The 15796-nt window shown below is 41.5% G+C and overlaps 1 protein-coding gene across 2 annotated transcripts in view; it reads right to left on the reverse strand.

The window, feature by feature from the left end:
- Positions 1-15796, reverse strand: part of tjp1a (tight junction protein 1a) — a 100704-nt gene that overhangs the window by 60623 nt on the left and 24285 nt on the right. The gene's annotated exons all lie outside the window — the stretch shown is intronic.

Here is a 15796-nt window from a genome sequence, read left to right on the forward strand (position 1 = left end):
CCCCCCCCCCCCCCAAAAAAAAATAAAAAATAAATAAATCATGGTCCAGTTCAAGAATTGCTTGGAAAAATGCAACCAATGTCCAAAGGAAACTTTGAAGGACCTTCAGAAACCTTGGAGAACTTTGCTCAAGACTGCTTTAAAAAATGAAAAGAAAGTCTGGCTCCTTGGAAACAAAATAAAAAGAAATTAGAGTTCGGCTCATAATTCCATGAATTTTGAAGAGATTCTCTAAATCAAAATTCATTAAAAAAATCAAAATTCATATCACATCTCTCTACTGTGAGACGACACTTTAAATACACCAGTGAATATTTTTAAAATGACGAAGGATTTAAAAACTAGTCTAATAGGTGCTACGTGTGTGCGTGTGTGTGTGTGTGTGAGGGAACATTATGCAGACCACAGCTACAAGGCTGTGATTAGTTCTGTTGTCATGCTGTTAGTCAGTGTGTAATGTGCAGGGGCAGCAGTCCTGTGGGAAGGTCAGATTGCATGACACATTACAGGACAACAGGATTTTCTCCCAGAAAGCATCTGGATCACAGCAGTTAACCTTTGCTTAGATATATAAATGTTAAACTGTAAAAACAGCTTGACTTTTTAAATACTTAAAGGAAACATCTCTTCCATTCAGCTTTATTCATCAAATGAATTTAACTTGAATTTAATGTAACTCTGATTTGTTGCATGGTAAGCCTAGTCTTAAATCTATAATAGTAGAACTAGTAAAAGGATGAAAACAATCATTTTTAATAGGTAGACTATTCAACATTATGCATGCCTAAGATTGAGTGGATTTCACACAGAAATCCACTCACTGAAAGCTCACACTGACACAGTGAACTGTTTAAAGGACTGAACTGCCTGTAAGGAAAATGTGATAAATAGTTCATTTATCTCACATGACAAAGGAGAAAATCTGAAGAGCAGCTAAAGCTCAATATGAAACCACCATTTTTTTTACGTCCCATGGAGAAATGTGCCCTCTGCATTTACACATAAACTATAGGAGCAGAACCCAGGTTTCAACTCCTCTGCAGAGACCAGAAGGGAATTGTTACACTGTAAAATTACACCTAATATGCATGGATTTGGGGTAAAGGGAATCTAGAGTATTTATAGGAAACCAAGGCAAGATGTTTGAAACAAGATCTTCTCGTTCTGTGTTCCAAACAAACCGACGCCTCCTCGCTGGTCAAAAACAAAAAAACCAAAACATTTTAATATTACATCCATAAATTTTCTTGCTGTGCTCCACCGTCATATCTGCTCTCGCTTTGTTATGAACCTCTCAGAAAACACTTTGGTTTAATCCGGAATTTCTGATGTCACTGTCATTAATGTTCAAAAGCTCTGTATTTCTTTTATTTCTTTCTCTTCATTTCTAATTTACGACCATCACCAAAGCCCACAACAGAGACACAAGAGCTGAAAGATGACTGAAATCAGTCAGAGCACAAAATACCAACAAAATAACACTCCCGTTAAAACTATACTGCACGCCTTTTTGTATTTCTTGGTCAAAATATAGTGTTAAACAAGAAAATATCCTTATGTCGCGTAGCACTGAAACATTTACCTTCAAAATTACACTCTGATCCTCTTTCTCCAGAAGACCAAACGCTTGAATTAATCATACGGATATTCAAACACTCACATGCAAAACATGATGCCTCTGCCTAACCTCCCAAAATATGGCATTTGATTTTAATCTGTCCTCGTCATACCATATCAATTTGTTTCTCACGTTCACTCACCACACACATGTGCATATGTCTGCACACGCTCTGACTCCAGCTACGGTTAACCCAGAGGGATGCTTTTGCCCGCGTATGTGCCCCTCCGTATGCACGTGCAGTTTGCGAGCCAGTGCATTTGCCTGCGTGAGTGAATGTGGGGTGATCCTCAACAGCGCACGCTGTGGACTGAGAGCAGAGCCAACCTGGTGTGACATCTATGAAAGCCGTGAGATAATCTACATGACACTGCCACTGATAGGACTGGAGATATTGATTTAAAAAGCCGCAGCTCTAAAATTAGATTCCTATGTGTTCTGATTGGGCCAGAGGCCCGCACCTCTGTGGTAATATGAGCCTATGGGCAGAGCTGTGTGTAGTGCACAAAGCTTTGATGCTGGGAACTCCTACGACTCCAGCGGTCCTGACTGAAATCAGTCTAACAACGCTGAGGCCCTCAAGCCTGACCTCCTGTTCCCTTCCTCCCTCCATCATCTCTCTCTGTGATAACAGAGACATTCCTGAGCTCGTTCCCTGCCTCGCCGCAGGCCTCTCCCTTAATTCCAGTGGAGTGTGTGGAATGTTGGACTGGAAAGTCGAGCAGCGAGGCAGCCAGAGGCGAACAGACGAGAGGAAATGAACAACATTAATAAACTCAGGTCTGTTATGGCTCCTGGTGTTAGAAGCACCTGGATGTCCACGGCAGGGTGGACCAGCACAAAAGCATGCACACAAACACACAGAAGCACAGAGAACATCTGCTACATGAAATGCAAATCTGGAGCAAACCAATGCATATGTAGCTACGTTGGTGGATTAACTATGTAAGTGAATCAGAGGCCTGGATTACAGGAAACTGTATGATCCTTTAAAGCATGCAGACCCAACAGATCAGGTCAATACAATGCTGAAGAACGTCCACTTCTCAGATCCTTAACCTGAGTCAGTCAAACAGAAAAATTAGCAAAATGAGCAAATTCCAGAAAAGTCAGAGGCTGGTGTGTTAGAGTCTGGCCAATTTTTACACGGTGAAGGTGTGTGTGCGTGCGAGCGAATGAGAAAACAAGAAAACAACAGACAGACGCAGAGCAGGGAGAAAAACCCAACTGCTACAGGCCAGGTGAAAAGAGCATGTGGACTAATAAAATAGAGTCGAAAGTGAAAAAAGATCAAAGGCAAAAGAGAAAGACATTTGGCAAATGTTATTGTCTAAAAAAAAGGGAGAGAGAGGCAGCTCTCTGTTTTGGATGTTAAAGTCAGAGACAGGAAAGAAAAAAAAGATGAAGGGCAAAACATCTCAGGAGGAGTGATATACAGCCGCGAAGAGGAGTCCAAGTCAGAGCATAAATCTCCTCCATGCTTGTGGAAATCAATTCTCTTCATTGGTTGCTCCTTTATTTATGGATCACCATTAGGGACAAACCATCAGCGGCTATGATGACTAAGTTGCCGTTGCAGGAAGGTGGAGCTCGTCCAGTCGATGGGGGGGGATGAGGGGTCACCAATACATCCATCTGCCTCCACCGGAGAATCAAATGAGCAACAACATTTCATGTTGCACGCTAAATTTGTAACCAGTGCAGGCTGTTAGTCATCAGACTGGGACGATTACTGATCAAAATTTCTTCACAGCTTAAAACTCTTGTCGAGTTTCTCTTTATCTTCAAGAGCACGTCCTTTTGACTTGCTACTGACGGGAGGGGGTGTCAAAGGTAAGCGATGTTCCCCCTTCCGAGCAGGTTTGCTCGTGCCAAAGCCTGTGACTGTAAAAGTGCCCATATGCATGAAAGCAAATCTGGCTCCAACTCCGACTGACAAGAACGTAGCTCGTCACAGAAGAAGACACAATCAAAAGCGACAACATCGCAGGGTGTGACGCTAACTGTGACTGCGCCAAACAAACAGAGGGGTTTGTGGTGCTGTGACCTTTTCTAGCACCCGTGCAACACCTCTCCCCCTCCGCCCAGTTTGTCACCATCACACCCTCCCTACCTGTCATTCCTGTTCACCTGCTCGGTGTCTCGTATGCCTGTCAGTCTGCCAGCCTCCACCGGGACTAAGGAGGATAGCAAGCTTTATTAAAAGAAAACAAGCAGACGATATAACAAAGGATACAGGGATGTGAGCACAGCTAATCCACTGGCAACATCACTGAGGCTCAGAGGGAGCGTCCACTGAACAGGAGCCAGAGATATATATACGGTTGGAGGGCGCCTCTTTCAACACTGCTCCTCTGACCATGCGGAGTTTCTGAAACTGTGCACAGTCCAGCTGAACTTCAAGGCTACCAGTGGCACCAGGCACACTGCATTCAATGTTCAAAAGAAAGCTAGAGAATACTCCATGGCAGGCTTCAAGTGAAAGCGCTGACCCATGGATGATAAAATCCTTGTCAGCTGACTGATCAGTCATCCCTTCCTGCTCTCCCTTCTGCCCCCTCTCTTATTTTTAATAAAATATCTCCAGCTAAGGCTCGACACCACCTCATAAATGTGACCAGCCTTGCCAGGGAGTTCACGTCGCCCCTCACAGTTTCATGAACGAGAACAAGAACAGAACATCAGAACTTTTATATTTCACTGTTCACACATTCTTCCTCTTCAGTGCAGATGTAATGCTGATTATATTCATGCTAAAGCCAGATTCTGAGTTCATTTTTCAAATACTACTAGATAGCATGTTTAGCAAAAAGCATGTGGTTAATCTGCAGATGAATCTGTGCCCGTGCCCCTCTGTTTCTCCGTTGGTACACAGATCTCTCTCTCTCTGCTTGGCAGCGCGATCCCCAGTAGGTTTTTCTGATATGTCGATTTCAGTTAATCAAGTTTTCTGGCATCTGCTTTGAAGGCTAACCCATGAAGTCACAGAGGGATGCACAATAGCTACAGGCCTGAGGTTTATTGCAAATTAAATATACAGGGTGGGCCATTTATATGGATACACCATAATAAAATGGGAATCGTTTGTGATATTAAAGTCCTGTTTGTGGCACATTAGTATATGTGAGGGGGCAAACTCCTCAAGATGGGTGGTGACCATGGTGGCCATCTTGGATATAACTTTTGTTTTTTCAATAGGAAGAGGGCCATGTGACACATCAAACTTATTGGTAATGTCACAAGAAAAACAATGGTGTGCTCGGTTTCAACGTAACGTTATTCTTTCATGAGTTATTTACAAGTTTTTGACCACTTATAAAATATGTTCAGTGTGCTGCCCATTGTGTTGGATTGTCAATGCAACCCTCTTCTCCCACTCTTCACACACTGATAGCAACACCGCAGGAGAAATGCCAGCACAGGCATCCAGTATCCGTAGTTTCAGGTGCTGCACATCTCGTATCTTCACACCATAGACTCACACCAGATGACCCCAAAGATAAAAGTCTAAGGGGGTCAGATCGGGAGACCTTGGGGGCCATTCAACTGGCCCACGACGACCAATCCACTTTCCAGGAAACTGTTCATCTAGGAATGCTCGGACCTGGCACCCATAATGTGGTGGTGACCATCTTGCTGGAAAAACTCAGGGAACGTGCCAGCTTCAGTGCATAAAGAGGGAAACACATCATCATGTAGCAATTTCAAATTTCCACTGGCCTTGAGGTTTCCATTGATGAAGAATGGACCCATAGCCATTGACATGTCAACTTTAATATCACCAACCATTCCCATGTTGTTATGGTGTATCCATATAAATGGCCCACCCTGTACATATTTATCCAATGTAATATTAGTGCGGTTGAATTTGGAGATAGTAGAAATTCACTGCGGAGACTCTCATTATGTCTGTTCATATGTCAGTAAAGCAGGCTGTTCGATTCTAATAGACTAACATGAAAGCTGATGACTTGCTTTTCTGACGTCTTGATCTTTGTTTTTCAATTCATCACAAACTGAATTTCAAAAATATGGTAGAGATATAATTATCTATGTAAGAGTTAAAACTGGTGTGCAGCATATGACATATATCCACTTATGGGTATATTATGCTGTCCTTTAAAATGGAGACCACTGCTGAGCAGGTCAGTAGTCCCCTCAGCAGCAGGGTTAAGGTGGTTCGTAGTGAAACTCTGCCCTCTGCAGGATTAAAGCCCTCACTGTTTTCCAGACGTGTTGATGGTGGGGGGGGCAGAGCTTCGGAGCCTTTTTAATTCTTTTGGTGAAGCAAAAGCACTTTTAGTGGCCACACAGGTGAATTACAGAACAGTAATGTCGGAGAAAGAGTAACTTGTTACAGCCCATACTAAACAAGTCACTTATGACAACAGGAGGAAGGAGAGGATACCACCCTACAGTCTCTAGATTTTTAAAATAAGATTAATCAAATAGAAACAAAGTGCTAAAAACAAAAATTTAAGTGTTACCACATCTTAATTGTAAAAAAAAAAAATCACTTATCCAAGAGTTGGAGGGGGGCTGGATCCTGGAGAAAAGGTGGGGAACAGCCCGGAAGGGTTGCCAGTCTATTCCTTTCAGTTTACTTAATCGCACATCTTCTACGTGGAAAAAATGAAAAAAACAAAAACAAAAATGTAAACAACATGTCATACTAGACATGACTTTTAACCCCAAAGGCCACCAAGGTCACTCTGCATCCCCGTGCTGCACCAGTCAGTCAGCAAACAACGCTGATTCATCTTCCTCAAATAAACAGACGTGCACACAGACACACACACACAGGCATATTCATATCCCGGTGAGGTGCCTAACAACAATACCACCATAAAGACTAGTTGCTTGCTCTTCACCTAAACCTTTAATTAAGTCTTAAACTTAAAAACTTAAATTCCAAAAAAGCTGAGTACGTACAAAGTGACTGTTTAAAGATCTTCACAGCCCCACAAACTCAGTATCATAAGAACTTTCACCTGTACCTGTTTTAATTTTTAGGAAAGCAGCAGAAGACTCTCTGCATGGCTTTTATAACCCCACCTAAAGTGGAGACAGTTATGCAAGCCCACAAAAGGTCATGCCTTAAGGACAAGCATCTTAGATAGGGATGAAATCAAACGCTCGCCAGTGATGGAGTTAGATTGTATATTAGTGAGGAGCTTAAATATAGAAGAAGACCAGAATCATTCACAAAATGCAAGCATTAAACATATAAACATCAGACCTAAAATAGGTGGTCAGCTTGTGAAAACAGGCGCTATCACGGTTACTCAGCAGCCGCAGAGGCCATCTCTGCCCTGTTTAATGGACTTGAGCGGAGGGGGCCATCAAAACTGTGAGCAGAGTACATCCCTCAGCAGGTAGCATCCTGAAATAGCATCCTTGATCCTAATGGTGCACAGCACAGCCCCCGGCTTCTGACGAATCCATCCTGAGAGCCCCTTTGTCCCCAAGCAAACAGTCGTCCTGAGGCACACGGATACAGTGACAAGCAGAAAGACACACACATAGTATCTCCTTCCATCCATCAGATCTGATTAACCCGTTCATTTCTCCTTGTTTTTCCCGTCCTCTGTTTGTTCGACTCAGTCGATTTAGTCTGCAGACAGATGCCACAGAGCCAGGGTGCAGGCTGCCATCGTGACTTCCCCCTGGAGGTGTCTCACTTGACAAAGTTTCACATTTCTGGTGGTCGATTTAGTTGAGAGGGAAAATAAAAGTCAAACGTGTAATGAGAGCCCCTGAAGGTGCCTGCACGGTAGGAAAGGTTAGAGAGATCTTTCGGTGTACAGCAGCATCAGAGAGGCTGACATTGCTGAAAGAGCGTAACATAGAAAGATGATAAAAAGGGACAAACGACACGCGATCATCTTCGCTTTAACTAATATTACAGCACACATCAGATAAGCCAGGGGTTTATGAAGATAATAAATACTCATATTTCAAGATTTGCAATCTGCATAAAATGCCTAGACAATACAATTGGTTTGCAAATTCAGTCTTGTTTTTTTTTGTTTCAATCAAGTTTTAGGTAAACCAACAAAAAAAAAAAAAGTCAAAAAAGAAGTCAAAAATATCTGTGGAAGAATGTGTAGTACCCAGCAAATCGCGCTGTGTACGTCCTGTCGGAGATTTTAAACACTTTTTTTTTTTTTTTATCAGACCATTCTAAGTTGAGCAGGCCTCGTTACAGTTTCACGTTGCATCTTCACGTAAGCGTGTGTGTGTGGAGTGGCTACACTGATCCAGTCGGACGATATTTCTGACAGCTGGGCTCATTTTTAAATTGGAGTGTGACTGCATTTCAGGAGATGTGTCCTTAGTGTTTTATTTTCTTCATGTCTCAGGTATTTCAGTAAAAAACTGGGCTGTGTGTGGTGAGGGCGCAGTGCTGGGCCCAGGAAGGAGAGACCATATTGTGCACAGTAGAAAACAGTACAAACAAACTATGAACCGTGCACTTCCAAGGTGAGAAGTAAAGAGTTGGCAAATGTTAAAACTTAATACTGTTTTGGCTGTTCAGCTGATATTTGCCATTTTTTGGGCCACATGCTGACCATAATTTAGAAACAGTAGGCATGTGTAAATTGTGTGTACAAGAATAACATGTCACTGCTAGGTGTGTACAGAATATTTTCACGGTGCCATCCCACTGATGCTGGAGAATTAGGTTTACTTTTTAGTTTTTCTTTAATATGAAATTTAATGTCCAAACTTTGTTTGTTTTTGTTTTTTTCTTTGTTTGTTTTTTGTTTTTTAACTGTGGAAGCATTGTGGAAAGTTGCATCTTTTCTAACTTCCTCTTTGGAGATAATTGCATCGGTTTCTTCAGACTTTCAGGATTTCTTGCCCTAGAGGTGGAGGCTTCTCCACTGCAACATCACCCCCCCCACCCCCCATTACACCACTTTACCTGGAGGTAAAGAGTCATCGTGCATTATGGAGGGTGGCTAGTCCCACCATAACGGGTGCACCATTCATCTTCTAGCAGTGATGCTATTGGTTATTTATGATACCACAGGGGCATGACATGATAATCAGACTATGGACCATTGTTCCCAGAGTTATGGCTTTCATCAGTTTTCTTGGATCAACATTGCCCTCTGAGTTCCGATTGACTTGATCGGACTTCTGGTCGGTTGATCCTGCAACTTCCTTGAAGCACTTGTCTGTTTTTCCCACTTCCATGCCTTCGAGTGTCTGCATCTTTTTCTGCCAGCTTCAAATTGAATTGAATTTTCTCTGCGTATTTCATCAAGGGAACTGTTTTATTTGTGAGTGATTCGACTGCATTAACAGGAGTAGCCTGTGCATAAAGTAGCTTTTTGGCTTTTCAAATATCTTACAGCACATAACATAATGCTACAATCAGTTCTTCTTTTCCTTTGGATCTCTCTACAAACATAGAACAGACTGAAGACCATCACATTAGTCATATCAAATCAATGAAATATTTGAAGCTCTTAACACTCATGAACAACATCATATACGAAGCCTCGACATCAGATGGTAAATATGAATTTTTATGTTCGCCATTACTGTGTGAGCGTTTCCTTCTTCTACAAACACAAACAGAAAAATAAATCCGAGAAGCTAAACATAATATAATATTTCCTCTTTACATAAACAAACAAACAAAAAAAAACTGTCCGCTGACATTGTGTAAACCTACATGCATTATCACCCTAACCTCCCACCCAGGGCACAGTAATTGTGTTACCATGGAAACAGCAGAGCTGCTGAGACTCCATCCCATCTAATTAGACGCGGCTGCTGCTGCTGCTGCTGTGGACACGTGGGTTAATGTTGAAGTCATACATTAACCCGATCTTCTCTTTTCATAATCCGACACGTTTCATGCAGGACCCGTTGTTTACTTCCAGCGGACACATCACCAACCCAAACATTTAAAAAAACAAAAAACAAACAAACAATGGGGAATCCGTCGTGCCATTTGGCTTAATTTACCCGGGGCTTCAAGGTGTTGCTTTTAAGAATAATAAATTATTCAGAAGACGACATTTCAGCGCTACTAAAACAGCCCAGAGACTCAAACAAGGATGGATGTGAAAGCAAGATCTAAAGTTACACGAAAACACCAGCGCTACCGAAGGTCACTGAGGAAATGCTGCCACTCACTGAGGCTGTTAAATAACAAGCAAGTGGATAGCATGTAAATTAGGACAAAATTAAAGCTTACCTATCACAAGCACCACGAGTAGTTTGCTGTCCAAAAACATCTCACATGGATGCCACTGTGATGTCAGCCAGTCAGACCTGATCAATAAAATTAATTCTTCTGAGCCATTAAGTAGCACAGTACAGTGCTCGCTGGTGTTATTTATTTAATATTGACAGTTGCCCAGGTGAAGGTGGGCAAACATTTGTATTAATATGCTGTAAACAAAGACCATGAAGGCGAGAACAACAGGTCCTCTTTAACTAGCTATAGCACATCTAATCAATACTGTGAGGCAGAGCGGTGATGGGGTTGTGCTTGAGGTCGCGTGAGAAAAACAACACCAGTACAGCTACACGTTAAGTCAGACATCCCGTCAGTCTCATCGCCTTTAATTTTCCCCTCCTTTCTTACCTCATTCTATCTACTCATCCCCTACTTTCTGTTCTCCTCCATCTTCTTCTGCCCCCATTAGAGAAATGCTGACCTGCAGACTCCCTAATGCGACCAATCAATATTGCACGGAGGACAGCAGACTGCCAGACGTACCAACACACACGCTATCTTCAACGAATGAGGCCGGGAATTCCTTTAGCTACATCACCACTGATGTCCCATCCAACTGACCCTGCAAACTGAGAGGGATTGATTAAACCAGTTTAATGCGAATGGTTCCAAATGACCCTGTGTTAAATATAAATCTTTCTCACTTTCATGCTGTGGCTGGCATAGATCATAGCTTCATCTATCTATAGAACCATCATTGATCCTGCACGCCCTTCCTGCCTTACATTACTAATGCACAGCAGTCGCAGCACGAGCTAACACGAGAGGCAAAAAGCATGTCGTTATGCAGAGGGCTTTTGGTCTTTAAAAAGCTAATGAATCACTGGAATCAAAACGAAAGCCATAGGGAGCATGAAAGCTACAACCTATAGATGTGCTGCTGCTTAATGCAAATAATGAGGAGTGATAATGCTTCACTGAATGTCCCATTTGCCAATCAAGATCTCTTTATTCAAGTAAAAGGAGCACAAGCAAGAATCCTGGTAAGTGACAAAAGAAAAAGTATTAATCGTACAGCATTATTTGTCTTATCAGTTTTATTTATATACTTCAATATAATCAGTGTTGAGAAGGTTACTTTTAAAATGTATTCCACTACATATTAAAGAATACAAAATGGTCCAAAATGTAATTTGTAATGTATTCCGTTAAGTTACTCAATGTGAGTAACATATTCTGAATACTTTGGATTACTTGATATATTGTCATGCTTTTTACAACTACATGAATGTACTGATCTATTACTATTACTAAAGGCTATTTGTCACCAAGCTAACATTGTTAGCTGGTGTTAGCTGAGGTTGGTTCGTAGACTACAGACTGTTAGACTTGATGCATTAACAACCTGCTAGCTGCAAATAATCACGTGCAGTTCTGAAAGCAATACCAACTACATTTTTAAATCTTAATCTAAAATGAGTAAGATTAGGGTGGACATCACAACTGCACATGATTTTGTTTGTAGCTAGCAGGTCTGATGTAGCCTTCATTAATAGTAATAAATCACACAGCAATAGATACTTTAGTGGCACATTACCCAGGTAGCTACCACAAGTGCTGCAACTGGTCCGTTGGGTTATTGTCTCCCAGGAAACACTTCCCTTGTGCTTTTGGAAATCTGTTTTCTTCTATTTCCGTCTCCGTTTTTCCTATTTTCGTTGTGTATTGTGTGCTTTTGCAACGTTTTTCTTAATGTTGGTGTTTTCTTAAGTTGCAGTCCGTTTGGCCTCTCAGGGCCACCGTACATACATGCAATTTGTTTCGCAACAAAATTAAATAAAATTAAATTCCCCATTATGTTTAACTTTTTCGTGTTTCATTTTATTTTTCATGACAAGAAAATAATAATAATGTGCCAAAACACATCTGACTTCATGTTGCCAGTTTTTGGTTTACACTATCATGCATTCCATACCTGCTTTTGGATTTATGTGCCAGTGTCAACATGAAATGCGTTTGTGCTTCCACTTGAGGCGGGCAAAGAACGAGTAGAGCTGCGGTCTCTGACAGATGTTGCATGCTGACTTCTGTGGCAGATTTCTCACGATTGCATCACATCTAACGATCTCATTGTGTTGGTGTACGTCATCAGGACTGGTTTTGTGCAGAACAGCAGTAACACTGTACAGCCAAGAAACGGGATAGCTTTAAGAGTTTGACCTGGCAACAGGACACATGCATACATACTCCCTCTCTATTAAGGTGGTGAACTTCAGGTATATCTGTTTCATTTTATGATTTAGTTTTTACGTGTATTTTGATGACATGTATTTTTTTCATAGTCCATTGCTGGCTGAGCCATGCAACTTACAAAACCCACCAGCATTTGGCTCCTATTTGTTGTTAATTTCCCACACTGATGATGATGATCCCAGAAGCTTAGCGCTACTGCAGATTTAATAATTTGTTCAGAAATAACCACTGTTGCTGCTGTAATACCATATTCAGTCCATGCACACACACACACGCACACACACACACACACACACACACACACTCTTTAGGCACAGCATATCGTTCCATAACCACAAAGGCTGCAGACTGTTTCAGCGCTGGTGAAATAAACGACTTTATGTGATGTGCAATTTTGTGCCACTGTGCCTTGAAAACAAGGGACGAGGAGAATGAGTTATAAGGTGTCTGCAGAGCCTTCTGTCTGTCCAGGGGAAATATATTCATCTAATAGGTACATGCTGCACCCGCTGCCAAACCACTCGCTCAGCCCTCCCTCGGCCATTCATGTCATAACCTTTTATTTATGACTCTATTTTGTAATCTCTCTTTCACACCCGTCTGTCAGTCTGTGTTTGTGGGTTTGCCATCTTTGGTCTGGCCATTATCCCGACAGAAAGCAGGCAAGCCTACCTCATCGCCAACTGCTCATCAAAGGCTATTCACTGTCCACAGGATATGTTCCTTCCAGATATTAACACCGCACTCAAAAAGTCCAGAAGCTACTAGGTGTTGGAAGTACTATTAACTTTACCTTATGAACCTTTTTTTCTTATTTTTTAAAATCTGCAATTCTTGTTTTCTTATTTGGACAGACTAAGTGATAAATAAACGCTACAGTGCAGCAGACGCGGCATTGTGCCCCACAGATTTCACTAAAACACTGTGTACTTTCAGCTCAAGGTCTCTGCATATCAGTTCACCCAGTTTAACCACAGTTTTTTCAGCTTCTCCTCTCTGTAGTCCTCACTGAGCTGATTTTTTTAATGTGCAAAAATAGCTGCAACTGAAAGAAAGAAAACGCTACATTACGACGTGGATCATTTCTTCCATCTATTATTCATGCTACGAATTTACATTCATGGACGTCATGCGGAGGTCCACAGCAGGGCAAGCAAACGGGAGAAAATGTATTTGTGTAACATGCTCTGATACATGGAGCGAGGAGCAAGTGAGATGAAATGGATAGTCTGCAGTCTGCAGCGTCTATATATTTAATGCAAAATGTAAAGTATTGAGATTTACTTTTATTATGTTTCAGTTAGAAGGTAAGCTTGAAAAAATAAACACAAATAAATAAAGAAAGGAAGGCTTGCTTTAAATCACAGGTTTTCTCAAGGCTGTGTTTCAAGACTATCTTTGCTGATGGATGGTCTTTAAAGACAAGACTGTGAAGCATCGCTTTGACTCTGAGTCTCAGAGCAACTCTGGCTTCCCTACACTGATGCCTAAAATACTTCCTGCAGGAGTCACATCGGCGCATGTTACAAATTGAGCGCTAGCTGACAGATTAGGAAGTGCAGGACTTGTGCCAGAACAAAAGTGAAAAGTTCGTGAAACTGAAGCAACGTTTTTTTCTTTTTCAATTTGATGTGACACAAAATTCTAATCTTTTTTTAATGTACATTCATGCCAGTGCTGCTAATATTTATACATATTACCTATAGGACAGATAAACAGTTTGTTACGATATGAAAACGTCTATCGTTTCATATTACGCTATCATTTGTTTCATTGTGTCGCAAAATAAACTGTTTACAGCAATATTTTTTCATGGTTTTGATGGTCACTTTAGAATTCCTTAAAGTTCTCTCTTTGCCTTATATTTAATATAACCACACTACCCTTACTCTACATTAAAATGTTCAGTGGGTGTTACAGTAAATTTTAACATCCAGGCATCAATGTAAAAAAGGAAGTTTAAAAGAGTTAGAAGTTAGCAGGAAGTTAGCAGGAAGTTAGCTCGCTAGCGAGCTAACTTCCTGCTAACTTCTCGAGTTCTTGCAGAAGGATTTCTACAAAACAAATACGTCACTTTGGACATAAAAGAAAACAGAAAACAAAAAACTAAACGGCAGCAACATTTGTAAGGTTGCTAAAGTTGGGTTTGCTGGTATATAAACAACTTCTACCCTTGAGATTGGTGGCAGTCTTATTTAAAAAAAAATTCTGATTCAAGCAAAGAAAAAGCGCTTTTGTATTTCAGTATTTCACACTAGCAAAAACAACCAATAGACCAAGCATCACCTTTTCCACCCTAAGCCCTTCTGAAACCAGTCAAAAGGGTTTAATAAAAAGGAAGGACAAGGAAAGCACATTACTGTCAATAAAAGAATTAATATATGCCTACTTATATATCTTTTTTCCTTAAATCTTTCAGCCCTATTTTTATCCTTGGCAACAGCACTGCTGTAGTTGCACGGCTCATTTCCCACTCAACCAAAGCTCTGCCGTGAGTGCTGCACGTTTTTGTTTTCTTTGATGATACAACAGCAAAGTCACATCTAACTTTCATTGACCATCTGCCTCTACAGCTCCAGTGCAACCCACCTCTGGTCTTACTTCAATCACGTCTGCAAGGTAGGAAAAAAAAATGCTCTGAGTTAGACCAGACGGCTCACTGCCAAGTATTATGCAGCAGGGCACTCAAGGTTGCTTTAAAAATCTATGAGATATTTTCGCCTCTGTCTCAAAATTAGAAACTGACAGGAGACCTCATGCCAGCAGTCAATCAAACAGACAAAAGCGGTCGTAAGTGTGTGTTTGTGTGTGTTTGCTGCATCGTTCAGACTGATGCTGTGCTGTGTCATCTCGGAGCATGTTCCTGACTGTCACCTCCACCCTGTGACTTTTTCTCTCAACCTTCAACCCACCTTCACATCAAAAATGGATTAACTTGTGCAAGCTGCAAATGCCGCCTCTCTTGAACGTAATCTTAATGAGTCCCAGTTGTGAAGAACAAAGGCTCTGTGCACAGAGACACCGGGCAACTCTCAATTAAGGCCGGCTGATGCCCTGAACAAGTAAAGCAAGCATGCACATGTGTACACACAAACACACACACACACACACACACACTGCAGACTGTCAGCATGGAGAGGAAGGTCGGGTGCAGATGAGGAAACATCACGCTGCGAACATTTATTAGGGGAGACATCTACAGAGGGTCAAGACACAAAGACAGTAGTAGAGGGAAAAGAAAGACATACAGTAGCACCGTGCAGGGAAGGAGATCTTTATCTGTGTGACCACAGCCTTACCCAGCATGCATTAGTAGCAGGTTGGCATTTGTTAACATCATAAACCGTTGGTTTCTTTCCCAAATACCAAACTGCCTACACACACACGCACACACCCTAGCAAACACACACAAGTACACTCGAGTTAACCAGCGGTGAGAGTGGGCCAAACGCCATTCTCAGCTCAATAGACAATCCCAGAGATAGGAAGGGTTTTTAAGTCCAAGCAGCTTACCCAATCATTTATCAGATTAATACTTTTCATGAGAATAAACCAGTCATAGAGAGAGACATATGGAAAGTGTTAAACTGTGCTCATCTGAAAACCACAGAAATATTACATAACCGAAGGTCAGCCTCTGTGTGTGTGTGTGTGTGTGTGTGTGTGTGTGTGTGTGTGTGTGTCTTCTCTTTAACGCTGTGGCTTCAATCTGAATGAAATCATTA

This window comes from Pundamilia nyererei, unplaced genomic scaffold (assembly GCF_000239375.1).
Source record: "Pundamilia nyererei isolate P.nyererei 1_Seehausen unplaced genomic scaffold, PunNye1.0 scaffold00011, whole genome shotgun sequence".
Lineage (NCBI taxonomy): Eukaryota > Metazoa > Chordata > Actinopteri > Cichliformes > Cichlidae > Pundamilia > Pundamilia nyererei.